At 45.7% G+C, this 16,755-nt stretch overlaps 1 long non-coding RNA gene across 1 annotated transcript in view; it reads right to left on the bottom strand.

The window, feature by feature from the left end:
- Window positions 1-1,607: 1,607 nt before the first annotated feature.
- The window catches only part of LOC140470013 (uncharacterized), a 30,550-nt gene continuing 15,402 nt past the window's right edge, over window positions 1,608-16,755 (bottom strand). The window contains exons 2-3 of the long non-coding RNA XR_011956305.1: window positions 7,028-7,155; window positions 1,608-1,649 (exon numbers count right to left, since the gene is read on the bottom strand). This is a non-coding gene — a long non-coding RNA (uncharacterized lncRNA). The remainder of the gene's footprint in view (window positions 1,650-7,027; window positions 7,156-16,755) is intronic.

Genomic DNA, 16,755 nt, shown 5'->3' with positions numbered 1-16,755 from the left:
TGCGCCCCAAAACCATCCCCTACTGACACTGGATCCACTTGCCCCACCTCTTTCCCAAGGACCAGATCCAATAGTACATGCTCTCTTGGGTTGGATACATACTCCTGCAGTGAGCTCTCCTCCATGTAATCCAGGAACACTTGACCCCCGTGACCCTTCACCACCAGTATCCCTGTCTGTATCTGGAAACAATAATTTTCTCAGTATAACTAATCTGTAGTATTGTTATCGCTCTCAAATGACCCTGTGTATTTATTGTCTCCATCATTTCTTTGGTCCTGGCAGACAGACTGTACCTCACAGTTTAATTGCATACTTTTTGTTCTGTAGCTCCAGCCAAATTCTGTCCTTGGACGGATGCTCTTTCTCTTGGACGCCTTAACTAATGCTAATCTAAACCAATACTTCTACCTTCGTTCTTTCACTTCCCTTCATTCATTTTGGAATCCTTTATATTCAGCAATATTTAACACACAGTCCTGCCATTCCTTGAGCCAGCTCTTGGTGATCAGTACATCAGATTTCCACACACTAATCTACATCTGGAACTCCCTACATTCCGAATATTCATGTCCATGCAGAGTACCTCAGATTAAGGCTTCCTTTCTTACTCCATCTTCCACTGATAAACTTGTTGTTGTAAATTAGTACCAACTGAGGCTCCCATTATTTTGAGAATCCTGGTAGTCTCCTCTACTATTCCTTTTTGGATCCTAAGCACACATCAAGTTATTTTCAATCCCTCCCACACAGACCACAATGAATTCAGTCCCAGCTCTGTCACGTTAGCCCATCCAGCTTGTCCAGTTGCTGCCTTCCACAGAACCAGTCCCAATGTCCCAGGAAGCTGAAGCCCTTCCTGCTGCACCATCGTTCCAGTCACACTCTCATCTACCTAAACCAGAAACACAACAACGAGCACCCGAGCTACAAATCTTCTCCCAAACTTTGAATTTATTATTGGCTCACAATTTCACTTCTCCTTCTTATTTCTGTGCTCAACCCTTATTTCAGAAGTTTAAAAAAATGCTAACTTACAGCAATTAACTGACAGTTGCTAATACCGGTGTATTTATCAGCCAATGAACTTGCAGATTTTTCTGTGATGGCTCTTGCACTTCTTTCAAACTCAGTGCAGGCAGGTCCCAGCAGCAGAAAGTTATCTCTGTGACTCCCAGGTATGTGTAATCCTCCAGCTCCCACTCCACCCTGCTCCCTCACAGGGTCACCATCTCTGTGACTCCCAGGTATGTGTAATCTTCCATCTCCCACTCCACTCTTCTCCCTCACAGGGTCAGCGTCTCTGTGATTCCCAGGCACGATTAGGCCTTGATCCTCAGTGTTGATTTATATCCTCCCACTTTGCTGCCTCTCTAACTCCCAGGTGTGAGTTAGCCTCATGCTCCTGCTCCAAGTTGTTCTATCACATGGTCACTCCCTCTGTGATTCGGTGCTGATTTCGAGGCTCCTGCTCTGCTGTTTCTCCAACTCCAAGTCCCAGTTGGCCTCGATCCTCATTACGGATGTATATTCTCCCGGTTTGAGCTGCTCTCTCAGGTTCCATCCATTTGTGACTCCCAGGTAATGGTAGGCCTCAAGCCTCAGCTGACCCCATTCCGAACTGCTCTCTTATAGGATTGCTGTTGTGCCTGGAAGACAGTGGAAAAGAGGAGGATTAGACAGAGCAGAGGGTGTTACAGTACTGAGCGAGCTGTATGGGATGGAACATGTTATCTGGGGAGCTAGGCAGACCTGTAGCAACTAAAGAAGTTTGCTGAAAGATACAGTGAGAGTTTCAGACATTGAAGAAGGCAAAGGAAATAGAGAGATGGTGGCTTGTTCATGACGGTGCTTTGTAGAGCCGAAAAGGCTTTTTTTGAGCTGCTGACAGAAATGTGTAGACTTCAACAAATGCAAAATGACAGCCAGCAAGTGGTGTAAGGTACTGGAGACTGTTGAATGTTACAGAGTTAGAAGACTTGCAGCAACTGGGCGGAATATAATCTTTTGGAGCAATTGTGATGTTCAAGGACCCTCAGGACGGTGGCACGGTGGCACAATGGTTAGCACTGCTGCCTCACAGCACCAAAGACCCGGGTTCAATTTCCACCTCCAGTGACTGACTGTGTGGAGTTTGCACATTCTCCCCGTCTCTGCGTGGGTTTCCTCCGGGTGCTCCGGTTTCCTCCCACAGTCCAAAGATGTGCAGGTCAGGTGAATTGGCTGTGCTAAATTGCCCGTAGTGTTAGGTAAGGGGTAAATGTAGGGATATGGTGTGGGTTGCGCTTCGGTGGCGCGGTGTGGACTTGTTGGGCCTAAAGGCCTGTTTCCACACTGTAAGTAATCTAAAAAGGACATGAGGAGGTGCAGAGAATGGGAGCATTCCAAATATGGGATTATAGGAGCTGGAAGTTCTTAGATGGATAAGGAGGATGAAAAGTGCCAATTTAGCACACACAACCATTGTAATTATAGAGATTTAGGAAGGGAACCTGTGCTGTCATTGAATACAGTTAAGTGGAGAGTTACAGAAGCTTAAGGGTTTACAAATTTAAAAGGGGATAGAGTTGAGGTGATCAGAAGTTTAAACAAGAATAAAGAAATTTTAGAGATGTCAGGCACAGATGGGAATGGATGAGGTGAGATATTGTGAGGAACTACAAGAGTTATAAGTCGGGATGGATGTCAGATATAAAAGGGAGAGCTGCATTGTCTGTGTGGAGGGGACACAGATAATAACAGTTCCAACTGCTGATGCAGTGACTCAGGAAGGCAGCTCCCCACCACCTTCTCAGGGACAACTCCAAATCAACAACAAATGCTGGCTCAGCCAACAAATCTCATCTTCATGAATGAATGAATAAAATATCTACAAGTAGCACTGAGATCCATCAGGAAGTATCTTTCAACAGCACTTCACAAACCTGGAACCACTATTCCCTGGAAGGACAGGAGCTCCGGGTGCACGGGAACACCAGCATTTCCAAGGTGCCCTCCAGGCCATGCTCCATCCTCCCAGCACTGTGTCTGTCCCTACACCCAAAGGACTGCAATGGGTCTGGAAGGCAGCTCCCCACCACCTTCTCCAGGGAATTACAGATGGGAAGGTAATGGGGAAACTCTGCTGTTTACACCCAGACAGAAAATTAAATCCAGCAGTGGGTGTGAAATGACATTTCCGTTTCAGAACAACATGCTGAACATGGATAGAGGATTTGTCTGATTGGCACAAGGCAGAGAGTGTGAATAAAGGGGTCTTTTTCACGATGGGAACTGGTGATGGGGGAGCTCCACGGGGTCAGTGTTGGGACTACATTCAACACGTTATTCATTCAGTCTGAACAAAGGATGTGAAGGGGTACGAGAAATGGGTATCCAAGAAAGATCTCAGGGATGAAATTTGTGTCATATGAGGAGCAGGTGAAGTCTCTGGGTCTGCACTTGATGAAGTTTCAGAGGCGACGGCAGAATCTCATTCAAACTTACAGAATATTGAGGGGCCTGGATGGAGTGGACGTGGGCAAGATGTTTCCACGAGCAGGAGAGACCAGAGGCCAAGGACACAGCTTCAGAGTGAAGGGACCACCCTTTAGAACAGAGATGTGGAGGAATTTATTCAGCCAGAGGGTGATGGATCTGTGGAACTCACTGCCTCATAGGGCTGTGGATGCTAAGTGATTCAGTGTATCTTACTCAGAGATAAGCAGGTTCTGGATGGATAAAGAGATCAAGGGTTACAGGGAGTGAGAGAATAGGGTTGAGAAACAATTCATACGCAATTGAATAGTGGAATAGACCTCATGGATTGAATGGTCTAATTCTACCCCTATACATGATGGTCTTATGGATTGCGCTTATTACATAGGTTTCTAAGTGTGCAGTTAGTATTTCTGGCATATCGTTTAACATACATCCCAGCACTTTCGTGATTATTACTGTCAGCTCTTGGTTTCAGATCAACTGCAGAAAGGTTCACCAGGCTGGTCTTCAAAATGGAGGGATATTGATGAGAAGAGGTGGAGAAGGTTGAACTTGCAGTCGTTAAAATTTAGAAGAATGACGCAAATTTATTGATAAACCAAAGATTCTTGTGTTCTTACAGATTCTATACTGAGACATTGTTTCACTGTGCAAGGGTCTGTAACCGGAGATGAAGGGGAATACAGTTACCAGACAAGCTAAGAGAGAAAAGCTGGGCTGTAGAGACTGGAGGATGTTACGGAGTTCAGTGGTTTGAGATCACTGTTGGTGGTTAGAGATCAGGTGGTTGTCGGGCTGAAAGATGTCAAGTGGAGTTACAGGATTATCAGTTCTGAAGGATTTACAGAGATCGGGAGGAATATAGGGACTAGAGATTACACAGTAGTAGTTGGAGCTACAAAAAAGTTTTAGAGAAAGGGAGGGTTATAGGCACTGGAGAATAGACAGATGGGGTGGTATTTGGAGCTACAGGAGTTTATAGAGAAAAGGAAGGACTGGAGGGACTGGAGATTACACGGATTGGGGTGGTAGTTGGAGCTGCAGGAGTTTATAGAGACTGGGAGGATTGTTGGTGCTGGGAATTACACTGACATGGACAAGAGTGGAGGGGAGGGTTGAAGGGGCTGGATCAGTTCAAACAGCCAGGGAGAAGTGTAGGGATTGGAGGAGCCAGAGATACTGAGGGTTGTAGAACTGCAGGAGTTCAGACAGTTACTGAGGACTGTGAAAGCAGGTCTGCAGCATTCCCATCAGTTACACAGAGATGTGGAATGCTGTTCTGGAGGGGGTTACAAAAATCGAGAGGGTTGCAGATACTGGAAGATATGACAAAGAGAGTGAGCTGTAGTATTTGAGGAGGTTACAGCGACAGGGTGCATTGAGGAGTTGATGGCTGCTACAGGTGTTAAACATGCTGCAAGGGATCAATAACCTTACATTGATCAGGGGGATTGGAAACTCTGGAGATAAAGAATGAGAATTACAGTAACTGAAGAATATCACAGAGATGGGGAGTAACATATGAGTTAGCGGAGTTATAACATGAGATGGGCTGTATTCAATGGAGTCAGGGAAGATACAGGGAGATCTGAAGGGACTTGAGGTGATCAAAAGGACAGTGAGGCTTCTCACTGTCGGATTGGGTCAGTTTACGCAGGCATGGGGTATTTTATGGAATTGTGCTACTTACAGAGATTAAAAGAGTTGTATAGGATTGAGGAAAGAACAGAGATATGGAAGGCTGCAGTTAATGAAGACTTTTGTTGATGTCAGATGCTGAAGTTCTGGAAAGTATACGGACTGGTAAACTGTACAATCTGTCAGAGTTTACAGAGACAGGAACAGCAATAGATCCTGGAGACACAAACACAGATAGGGAGTATTGCAGACACTGGAGGAGCTTTCTGCTTTAGGGATGGTTGTAGGGGAGTGTAACGTTTACACAGATAGGGGTGTAAGAGCTGGAGAAGGTTATGGAGATGATTAGATTGATGGGGAGACCGGAGGAGCTTACATTGACAGGGCGGGTGATAGTGATGGGAGGATGTTACATAGATAGTAAGTCTTGTAGAAACTGATCAGGAGAGTCACAAGCATTGGAGCTGGTTCCACAGATCGGGGGTTTTACAGTGTCCTGGGAGGATTACGCAGATAGGGAGGTTTGTAGGATGTTCACATTTTCAGAGTGTTTCAGGAAAAGGTTGCACAGTAAAGGAGGGATGTTGGAGTGTGGGAGTTCACAGAGACCCGGAGGTTTGAAGGGGTTAGGGCTGATTATGGATAGATGGATACATTTAGGGACAGTAATATGGAATGCAGAGGGAGAGTTTGGATTAGATTCCCTGCAGCATGAGAACAGGTACTTCGGCCCAACAAGCCCACACCAACTCTCCAAAGAGTAATCCACCCAGACCCACTTCTCTCCGACAAGGCACCTAACACTATGAACAATTTAGCATGGCCAATTCACCTGACCTGCACATCTTTGGACTGTGGGAGGAAACTGGAACATCTGGAGGAAACCCACGCAGACACAGGGAGAAGGTGCAAACTCCACACAAACAGACAGTCACCGAACGCTGGAATCAAACCTGGGTCCCTGGCACTGTGAGGCACCATCGCTCACCACTGAGCCACCATGCTGCCCAAATTGCAGAATTACACAAAGAGAGAGTGTTTGAGGTGCTGGGAGGACTGTAGGGAGTGGACGAGCAAACAGTGATGTGGAGTGCTGCTGTGGCTTGATCAGGGTCTGGAGGTGTTCATATCGGTAAGGAGGTCGGTAGGGTTGGGAGAAGGTTACTGTGGTCGTGTGGTACTATAGGCCAGGAGGCAGGAGTGTGATCGGACCTGCAGAAGGTTACAGTGATATCATGTTTTCTTGGCGCTTGAGGAAAGTACACAGATGGGTATTTTGCTCCAGGCTGGAGGATTTTACAGAGACGGCGTTAGTGTAAGTATTGTGCAAAACTACAGAAATGGGAATTATTGTACTGAGTGCAGGATGAGATCATTGAGATTGGGCATGTTATTGACATTGGAGCAATTTACATACAGGGAGAGTCGTCAGCATTGGAGGAGGTTTCAAATATACAGCGGGAATTTGGGAGGGGTGGAGGTGACAGAAATAGGAAAATTTCTGGGAATTACAAGCATTACAATTACATTGGCACAAACAAGTTAGACCGAAAGGCATGTTTCCTTGCTGTATGCCTCTATCACATGACAAGAGAGAGTATGAGAGGGAGAATATAGTACAGAAAGATCCCAGGTTTCAATACCATCTCCTTGAGGGAGGCCTGCTTTCCCCTCTGTTGTACTGATCCTCACTAAGACAGCACAGGCCTGAATTGATAACTGTCAACTTACTGTATTGACATAGGAAGGCTCAGTACAGCAGAGATGTAAATTAACAAGACGGTGGGGTTTGAGCCTGAGACCATCATGCTCTGTGTTTACCCTTCAACACTGTATCTGTGTCATGTCTTCTGGACTAAAGTTCAATCCCTTAAATACACTCTGCTCTGTTCACTGTGAGTGATCTTACCTCACTGAAGGATTTACTGAAGGCTCCAGATCTCACTCTCCATCTCTCGGGCTGACCAACTGTCTTCAGTGTGGTGATGGACGAGACAGGAATTGGGAATTCTGTTGAGTCAAGAGCATCCTGAGTATCTACAGGAGATAGAGAAACAGACAGAATGGGAAATTAGACTGATGCTGTGAGGGTTACACATGGAGAATGGCACCACGTCCCACAGAGATCTGGAAAATCCCAGTCTCCATCCCTGGTCTGAGATGCCTCATCTCCCTGGAGTGGAGAATTCTGTTGGCTTAGGATCTGGAGTAGCTGCAAAAGGTGTAGTCACCGGCATCAATTAAACCCTCACAGTGACAGATACCACATGGAGAGAGACTGTGTGATATCACCAGAGAGCAGGGGGGTATCAGGATCAAACCATGGTCAGGAAGAAGGTGCACTGGGATCAGTACTCAGGGATAAGGGAGCTATCAGTTGACCAGGCAATGACCTCGTGTTACTCTCACTAGACAGTTCATCCAGAATTTAATGCCAGAGTCAGGGATACACATCTAACCGCTTAATAATACCCTTTCAGTAAGCAATTCTGTTTTCGGCTGCCAGTCTGGCCTACACATGAATCCAGACCCAGGGCAATGGGACTGACATTCAAATGCCCACTGTCATAATCTGGCAAGCCACTCAGCTCTCAGGCTGCTCAGGGTGGGCATGCGATGTTGGCCAGCCAGAGACAGCAATATCCCATGAGTGATTTAAAATCAACACTGCTGGGAGCAGTTTCCTGGCCAATCATTTCGGTGAGTTTATGGACAGGGCTTTAAACTGACAGAGAGGATACAGGGAAAGGGTTCAGGTGAAAGGAGCTTTCCAAATACAAAAAGAAAATGTGAAGCCTCAGAACAGCATGGGAATGTGGCTGAAGACAAGCAGAAAGGAACAGGAAGGGGCAGAGTTTAACTAAAACTGTACATCAATGAAGTGGTTTGTGACAGGACATCGTGGGGAAGAGGTAATTATAATGTTGTTTTGATTTGGAATGGACAAAGTATCTACAATAACGTAATAGCCTTGTGACACAGAGATAATTGAGACTTAGTCACCAGACAGACGTGATTACAGGGTGAACAAAAGGTAGAACATAAGTATTCAACAGTAAACAACCTTACAGGATCTCAGGCAGAATGCAAAAGCAAGATGGGAATCCTGACACTAATGGATAACAAAGGCATTACAGAGAAAGCATTTGGCCTCAGATTATGCAGCTGAATCAGCCTGAATACACATTCTGGGTGCTATGTGTCAAAAACACAAGCAGGAGAACAGTTTTTATGCTGGTAAAAACAGTGACTGCAGATGCTGGAAACCAAATTCTGGATTAGTGGTGCTGGAAGAGCACAGCAATTCAGGCAGCATCCAACGAGCAGAGAAATCGACGTTTCGGGCAAAAGCCCTTCATCAGGAATAAAGGCAGTGAGCCTGACGCGTGGAGAGAAAAGCTAGAGGAGGGTGGGGGTGGGGAGAGAGTAGCATAGAGCACAATGGGGAGTTGGGGAGGAGATGAAGGTGATAGGTCAGGGAGGAGAGGGTGGAGTGGATAGGTGGAAAAGGAGCTAGGCAGGACGGACAAGTCCGGACAAGTCAAGGGGACAGTGCTGAGCTAGAAGTTTGAAACTAGGATGAGGTGGGGGAACGGAAAATGAGGAAGCTGTTGAAGTCCACATTGATGCCCTGGGGTTGAAGTGTTCTGAGGTGGAAGATGAGGCGTTTTACCTCCAGGCGTCTGGTGGTGAGGGAGCGGCGGTGAAGGAGGCCCAGGATCTCCATGTCCTCGGCAGAGTGGGAGGGGGAGTTGAAATGTTGGGCCACGGGGTCGTTTGGTTGATTGATGCTGCCTCGGAGTCTCAGAGGGACCTAAGGGGCAACCTTTTCACGCAGAGTGTGGTGTCTCGGAGATGCTGCCTTGCAGTATTTCATTGCTCATCCCTGCATTAAACAGGAATTCATTAGAAATTGTATCAAAGGAGGTGTGATAATTTTTGAAGACTTAAGTCTTTGTATAATCAGGGACAGACACATTGGCAAGACTGATATTATCCGAAATCCTCCTTGAATGTTTTTGTCAGTGTTTCTTTGAATAACACATTGTGCAAATAGCTAGGGATGTAACTATCTCAGATCGACCATTGGGTGATGAAGCTGAGTGAGTGAGTAATATCACACCGAGATCCTCCAAGAAATTATACCGGAATTCAAAGAGATTATGACATTTTAAAGTGACCATAAATCACACCCGAGCATCAGTAACAAAGTCCATTATATGATATTGAGAGAGAACTGACCAAGGTAAACAGGGGAAACAGACTGAAATGTCAGGCTGTAAATGAACAGTGGAAAACATTTAGAGCCAGACAGACCGAGAGACGTACAGCACATAAACGGACACTTCGGTCCAACTCGTCCACGCCGACCAGATATCCTTTCCTAATCTCGTCCCATCTGCCAGCACTTGGCCCATATCCCAATAAACCCTTTTTATTCATATACCAATCCAGATGCTTTTTGAATGCTGGAATTGTACCAGACTCCACCACTTCCTCTGGCAGTACATTCCCTACAAAACCACACTCTGCGTGAAAAGGTTGCCCCTTAGGTCCTTTTTAAATCTTTCATCTCTCACCTTAAACCTACGCCCTCCATTTCTGGTCTCCACTACCCCAGGGAAAAGACCTTGTCTGTTTGTCCTATCCATGCCCCTCATGATTTTATAAACCTCAGGAATGTGACCCCTTAGCCTCTGACGCTCCAGAGAAAACAGTCTCAGTCGTTTCTGCCTCTTCCGATATCTCAAATCCTCCAACCCTGACAACATCCTTGTAAAACTTTTCTAAACACTTTCAAGTTTCACAACATCCTTCTAATAAGAAAAAGACCAGAACTGCATGCAATATCCCAAAAGTGCCCTAACCAGTGTGCTGCACAGCTGCAACATGAACTCCAAACTCCTACAATCAATGCTCTAACCAATAAAGGAAAGCATACCAAACACCTTCTTCACTATCCACTTACCGAGGTAACACTTACGGGGGCATGGGCGTGGACATGGATTGGACGATGGATGTGGTGGGCGGGGGGGGGGCGGTGTTGAACGGATTTGGGGACGGGCTGAGGGTGATGTAGGATGTGTCTGGCAGGTGGGAGCAGGTGGCTGGTGGAGGGTGGGATCAGATGGTTTTGGGGGCAGGATTTGCTGTTGGGTCGGTGACGTTGAGAGTCGGGTGGGGGCGGTGTTGGATGGGTTTGGAGGTGAGCGGGGTGTGTTTTTGGGGTCTGACAGGGTGTGGGGGCTCACTCATGGCTTGCTGCTGCCTAGTCACCTGAACAGGGAGCAGACTGAACTGAAAACACCGAGCCCCAGAGGAAAGGTATTGAATCGATTAACCGAATAATCAATTAACCAAACGAAATAGTGCCCGCCCATCTCGTTCAGATAATTGAGGTTCCTCTGTAAACCATCTAGACTATACCCTAGTGTCGTGTGAGTTTTACCTTCACCCAATCAACCCCTGCTCGATCCTGCTGAATGGCCCCAATATTGGCCCAGTTCCAGTTTAAGACCTAAATCTGTCAACCTGCCTGATCTTTTTCCACAACTATGTTAAAACAAAGACAGTTGTGGTGACTGGACGCAATGTGCTCTCCGACAGATACTTCAGTCACTTGCCTGGTTTTCTGAGGAGAGGTCCAGTGTTGCACCCGCCTGAGTAGCATAGAGCCCTCTACGTCTTGATTGAGGAAACCTTCTTGGACACATTTTACAAATTCCACCCAGTACGGGCCTTTTACACTCTGGGTGACCCAGTCAATCCAGGGGAAGTTAAAATCTCCATCCAATACTACTCTATTATTTTTATAGGTACCTGCAAACTCACTACACATTTGCTCCTCTCGTACCTGCTGGTTATTTGAGGGTCGAGAACATGATCCCAGCAGACTGATCATCCCCTCTTTGTTTCTAACTTTTAAATTTATGGCCTCATTTGATGACTGCTTATCAGAATTGTCTTGATGAACAGTTGTTATGTCCTTCCGAATCAAAAGGACAACTCCCCTCCTCACTTACTTGTCCTTCTGTCACACCTGTAGTTTCTTTATCCTGGAACACTGAGCTGCCAGTCCTGCCCTTCTCTCAGCCATGTTTCTATTATGGCTATAATATCCCAGTCCCCAGAGCTAATCCATGCTCTGAGCCCATCTGCCTTACCAGTCAGGCCTCGTGTGTTGAAATAAATGCCCTTTAAACTAGATATCTTTCTCCTCCCTCGACTGTACCCCTGGATATCCTGAATAGGTAACTTGCTCTTGATGGCTGATGTATTTCCCCTGACTTTTCGATGGTCCCTCTCTCACTCAGAGTCTCAACTCCCTGCCAAACTAGTTTAAATCCTCCTGGGTAACACTAGCAAATCTCCTCCCTGGGATACTTGTGCCCCTTTGCTTCAAGTGCAAACCATCCCCTTTGTACAGGGCCCCTCTACCCCAGAAGAGATCTCAATGACCCAAGAACTGAAAACCCTGCCCATTATATCAGCTCCTCAGCCACACATCCATCCGGCCTACCTTTCTATTTCTATTCTCACTGGCACTTGGCACTGGGAGTAATCTGAAGATCATTAAGGTCAATATCCTGCTTTTTTAACTTCTCATCTGACTCCCTGTACTCATTTCACAGGGCCCCAACCATTTGACTACCTCTGTGATGTGGACCAATGTGCACAATGACCTCTGGATGTTCACTCTCCCCCTTCATAATGTTCAATAATGACTCAGAGACATCCTTGACCCTGGTACCTGGGAGGCAGCACACCATCCTGAGCTCTCCTCTGGAGGCACACAGTCTCCTGTCTGTCCCCCTCACAACTGTGCCTCCTATCAGTATCACGATCATTACAGAGGATCTGGCAAACATAGACTGGGAGGAACTCCCTGCAGTTGGGTCCATGTTAGAAAAGTGGAGTATTTTAAAGTGATGCAGTTAGAACGCTGGGGTAGTGTGCTCCTTGAAGAGTGAATATTAAAGGCAGCAAGTCCAGGGAATACTGATCAAGTGATATCGTGAGTTTGATAAAGAAAATACAGTGCAATAAAATCAGGTGAAGCCCTTCACAAGTATAGAGAGTGCAAGGGGATTGTGGAAAATGAGGGACAAACAATGGTTATGAAATATATTTGGCAGATACGATTGCGGAAAAGCCACAGACATTTTATCAGCATCGTGAGAGTAAGAGGATTCCCAGTGAAAGAGGAAGGCCTGTGAGAATCCAAAGGGACAATCTGTGCATGGAGCCAGAGAAAGCAGGTGAGGTCTTCAATGAATACTTCCCATCTGTATTCACACAGGAGAAAGGCATTGTAGCTGGGGATTTCAGTTGGGATGCTGAGGTTCCTGAACATGTTAAGATCAATAAGGAGGAGGTATTAAATGTTTTCACAGGCAGAAAGGTGGAGAAATCTCCAGTTCCCAATGAAATGTATAGAACATAGATAGAACATAGATCAATACAACACAGAACAGGCCCTTCGGCCCACAATGTTGTGCCAAACATTTTTCCTAGCTTAAGCACCCATCCATGTACCTATCCAAATGCCACTTAAAAGTAACCAATGATTCTGACTCTGCCACTCCCACAGGCAGCGCATTCCATGCCCCCACCATTCTCTGTGTAAAGAACCGACCCCGGACATCCCTACTGTACCTCCCACACTTCATCTTAAATTTATGTCCCCTTGTAACACTTTGTTGTACCCGGGGAAAAAGTTTCTGACTCTATCTATTCTTCTAATCATCTTATAAACCTCTATCAAGTCACCCCTCATCCTTCACCCTTCCAGTGAGAAAAGGCCTAGCACTCTCAACCTATCCTCGTACGACCTATTCTCCATTCCAGGCAACATCCTGGTAAATCTTCTCTGCACCGTCTCCAAGGGTTCCACATCTTTCCTAAAGTGAGGCGACCAGAACTGCACACAGTACTCCAAATGTGGGCTAAGCAAGGTCCTGTACAGCTGCAACATCACTTCACGACTCTTGAATTCAATCCCTCTGCTCATGAACACTCATACACTATAGGCCTTCTTATAAGGTCTATCCACCTGAGTTGCAACTTTCAAAGATCGATGAACATAGACCCCAAGATCCCTCTGCTCCTCCACCTAACTAAGAACCATACCGTTAACCCTGTAATCCGCATTCTTATTTGTCCTTCCAAAATGGACCACCTCACACTTGACAGGGTTGAACTCCATCTGCCACGCCTCAGCCCAGCTCTGCATCATATCTAAGTCCCTTTGCAGCCGACAACAGCCCTCCTCACTATCCACAACTCCACCAATCTTCGTATCATCTGCAAATTTACTGACCCACCCTTCGACACCCTCTTCCAAGTCATTAATAAAAATTACAAACAACAGAGGACCCAGAACTGATCCCTGCGGAACTCTACTTGTAACTGGGCTCCAAGCTGAATATTTACCATCTACCACCACTCTCTGACTTCGACCGGTTAGCAATTTATCTACGCAAATGGCCAAATTTCCCTCTATCTCATGTCTCCTGACTTTCCACATGAGCCTACCATTATCAAATCCATGTACACTACATCCACTGCTCTACCCTCATCCACATGCTTGGTTACCTCCTCAAAGAATTTAATAAGACTTGCAAGGCAAGACCTACCCCTCACAAATCCGTGCTGCCTCACCCTAATCGAGAAGTGCATTTCCAGATACTCATAAATCCTATCCCTCAGTACCCTTTCCATTACTTTGCCGACCACTGAAGTAAGACTAACTGGCCTGTAATTCCCGGGGTTATCCCCATACCCTTTTTTGAACAGGTGCACAACATTCGCCACTCTCCAGTCCTCTGGTACCACCCCTGTTGACAGTGAAGATGAAAGGTTCATTGCCAACGGTGCTGCAATTTCCTCTCTTGCTTCCCACATAATCCTAGGATACATCCCGTCAGGCCCGGGGGACTTGTCTATCCTCAAGTTTTTCAAAATGCCCAACACATCTGCCTTCCTAACAAGTATCTCTTCTAGCTTACCAGTCCGTTTCACACTCTCCTCTTTAACAATATGGTCCCTCTCGTTTGTAAATACTGAAGAAAAGTACTCATTCAAGACCACTCCTTTCTCTTCCGACTCAATACACCGTGTCCCACTACTGTCCTTGATCGGACCTACCCTCGTTCTCGTCATTCTCATCTTTCTCACATACGCATAAAATGCCTTGGGGTTATCCTTGATCATACCCGCCAAAGATTTTTCATGCCCTCTCTTAGCTCTCCTAATCCTTTTCTTCAGCTCCCTTCTGGCTATCCTGTATCCCTCCAACGCTCTGTCTGAACCTAGTTTCCTCAACCTTATGTAAGCCTCCTTCTTCCTCTTTACAAGACATTCAACCTCCCTCGTCAACCAAGGTTCCCTCACACTACCATCTCTTCACTGCCAGACAGGTGCATACACGTCATATCCGTTCCTTGAAAAAGTTCCACATTTCCACGACATCCTTCACTGACAGCTTATGTTCACATCTTATGCTCCTCAGATCCTGTCTTACAGCATCGTATTTACCCTTCCCCCAATTGTAAAACCTACCCTGTTGCACACACCTATCTCTCTCCATAACCAAGGTGAAAGTCACAGAATTGTGGTCACCATCACCAAAATGTTCACACACTAACAAGCCCATTACTTGTCTCGGTTCGTTACCAAGTGCCAAATCCAATATGGCCTCCCCTCTGGTCGGACAATCTACATACTGAGTTGGAAAAGCTTCCTGGACACACTGCACAAACACCGCTGCTGGTATCCCAGGCTGCTATGTCATTCAGAGAAGGACATCTGCCCATCATCACGTGGTCTGCACGACATAGCCACAGCAAAGTATTTGACTCCCAATTACCCTCTTCAAAAACCAAGCAAGTTACTCAGTTCAAGGGCAGCTAGGATTGGGCAAGAAAGGCTGGTCAGCCAGAGACACCCACATCCCATACCTGATTTAATAAATAATCCATTCGGATGGTCCCACTGGAACTGTGCTGGGACCAGGGTCCTGGCTGATCATGTCGGTAGGTTTATGGACAGGGCTTTAAACTGACAGAGAGGATGCAGGGACAGGGTTCCGGTGAAAGGAGCTTTCCAAATCCAAAGAGAAAAGGCGAAGCAATGGAACAGTATGGGAATGTGGCTGAAGACAAGCAGAAAGGAACAGGAAGGGGCAGAGTTTAACTAAAAATGTATATCAGCGAAAAGATTTGTGACAGAAGATTGTGGGAAAGAGTAAGTTATGTTTTTTTAATGGGCAACGTCACTGTAATAACGTAGATGGATTTGTGACACGGAGAAAAAAGAGATTTAGACATCAGGGAAACATGGATACAGGGTGAACAAAAATATTCAATGGTTCACAATCTTGCGGAAACTCAGGAAAAATGATTAACACTAAAAATAATGGATACCAAAGACATTACAGAGAAAGCATTTGGCTGCAGATCATGAAGTAGTGTCAGTCTGAATGTAAATTACTACTTGCCAAGGACACAAGCAGCAGAACAGTTTTAGCCACTGAACAGTATTCCATTGCTCATCATTGCATTACCAAGGGACTCATTGGAATTTTTTAACAAAGATATTGTGATAATTTTGGAAAACTTCAATATTTCTATAATCTGGGACAATCACACGGTCAAAATTGATATTGGAATAGGACTTCGGTTCATTTTTTTTCAGTGTTTCTTTGAAAAACACATTGTGCAACTGTTAAGGGACATAACTATCGCAGAGCGACCGTGTAATGAAACTTAGTGAATGAGTAATGTCACCTGCAGAGATCCTTCGGGAAATTGTGATAAAGTGCATTTTAAAGAAATATAAAGTTTTAAAGTGACTCACAGAAAGGACAAGCTACAACTAGAAACAAAAATAGCCAATGAGTTTGAGAGGATAACTGACCAAGGTAAACAGGCTAAACAGACTGAAATATGTGCTTGTAAATGAACAGTGGAAAACATTTGAAGGGACAATGCAAAATACTCAACAAAAGAACATTCCATTGAAACAGTAAAAACCTCAGCACGAAATTCCCACTGATCCCTCACTCAGATCAAAAGGAATCATACTAGATTATGAGGCTGAGAAGATCACCAAAAAGTACTTAAAATCCTGAAGTCAGAGTGTGTTTTAGGAGTAAATGTTAATGGATTACAATGGGTCTGCTCGCAGGAGGAGGGCTGTGGGAAGGGGAACCACGGTCAGGGTTCATTGACACAATAGGAACAGGGAGAGGTGAAGGTGCTGGAGGTGGTGAGAGTGTTACAGGGAGTGGTCAGCGTCTGAACCGTGTTACAAAGCCAGGACGGATTGCTGCAGCTGGAGGGGTTTGCAGAGGTAGGGAGGGACATATGGATTTTTATTTATTCATTCCTGGGATGTGGGTGTCACTGCCTGGACTAACATTCTTTGACCCAACTGCTAATTACCCAGAGGTTAGCTCAGAGTCAGCCATATTGCTGTGGGTCGGGAGTCAAATGTTGGCCAGACCAGGTTAGAATATTTAATGCCCTTCCTTAAAGCAAGTAAGTGACGAGAGGAGTTCTTCCTCCTGATCAACAATATTTTTATGGTGGCCCCACAAATATCTCGTACAGATACAACATGACATCCCAACTCCTA

Source organism: Chiloscyllium punctatum, chromosome 50, assembly GCF_047496795.1.
Source record: "Chiloscyllium punctatum isolate Juve2018m chromosome 50, sChiPun1.3, whole genome shotgun sequence".
Classification (NCBI taxonomy): Eukaryota; Metazoa; Chordata; class Chondrichthyes; order Orectolobiformes; family Hemiscylliidae; genus Chiloscyllium; species Chiloscyllium punctatum.
Note: the sequence above shows the minus strand (reverse complement) of the source record. Positions and strands in the feature narration are given on the sequence as shown.